The 1,113-nt window shown below is 43.3% G+C and overlaps 1 protein-coding gene across 1 annotated transcript in view; it reads right to left on the reverse strand.

Annotated features, from left to right (window-relative positions):
• RYR1 (ryanodine receptor 1) overlaps positions 1–1,113 on the reverse strand; it is a 115,724-nt gene that overhangs the window by 27,896 nt on the left and 86,715 nt on the right.

Raw genomic sequence — 1,113 nt, forward strand, 5'->3', positions numbered from 1 at the left:
AGCTGGCAGTCAGCACAGAGCCCGACACGGGGCTCGAACCCACGAACCGCGAGATCATGACCTAAGCGAAAGTCGGACGCTTAACCGACTAAGCCACCAAGGCGCCCCTAAATCTTTCCAGTTTTCAAGAAAAGCTGGAAATCTGATGTTTACAGGGACCCTTCTGATTTTTATTTATTTTTAAACACTTACTTATTTATCTAATCTCTACAGCCAACATGGGGCTTGAACTCATGACTCCAAGATCAAGAGTTGCATTCTCTTTCCACTGAGCCAGCCAGGCACTCCTCCCCTGCTTCTTTTAAAAGGAAACTTCCATTTTTTTGTTTTTTTTTAAAATGTTTATTTATATGAGAGAGAGAGAGAGAGTGTGTGTGTGTGTGTGTATGTGGGGATGTGGGGGGGGGCGGGGTAGAGAGAGACAGAGACACAGAATCTGAAGCAGGCTCCAGGTCTGAGCTGTCAGCACAGAGCCCAACGAGGGGCTGGAACTCACCAGCCATGGGATCATGACCTGAGCTGAAGTCTGACGCTTAACCCACTGAGCCACCCAGGCACCCCAGGAACATTCTAATTTTTAAAAGCTAGTGATTGGCCATCAAAAGCATCAAAAGATTGTAGGAGGATTATTCATTGCAACGTTTTTTGTAATAGCAAACCTTTTTTTTTTTTTAAATTTGAATGTCCGTTNATCACTGTTCACCCACACCATGGAGTCGTATGCAACCATGGAAAAGAATGAGGACACTGTGGATCTCTGTAGAAAAAAAAATCTGTCTACTAGTTAAAATGTCTTATTAATTAGCACTAAATGATAGTTGTTTTAAGTCACTAAGTTTTGAGGACATGCCTGAGGCAGCAAAAGCGACGTGACCCGTGTAATGAATGAATACATAAATATTAGGTATATACACGTTAAAGAGTGTCCCGGCCACCTACCTTATTAAGATTTCTCTGGGAATTCACAAAATTAATGTGTGTAGAGTCAGCATACAATAAGTGCTCAGTAAGTGTTTGCTGAGTTTGTTACTGTGACTCCTTCGTCAACCCATTGACCCTGACACGATGTGGGATGAAGTTGAAGGTTAGGGTCTCCTGGGTCTCACAGAGCCA

Source organism: Crocuta crocuta, unplaced genomic scaffold, assembly GCF_008692635.1.
Source record: "Crocuta crocuta isolate KB4526 unplaced genomic scaffold, BGI_CrCroc_1.0 scaffold267, whole genome shotgun sequence".
NCBI lineage: Eukaryota > Metazoa > Chordata > Mammalia > Carnivora > Hyaenidae > Crocuta > Crocuta crocuta.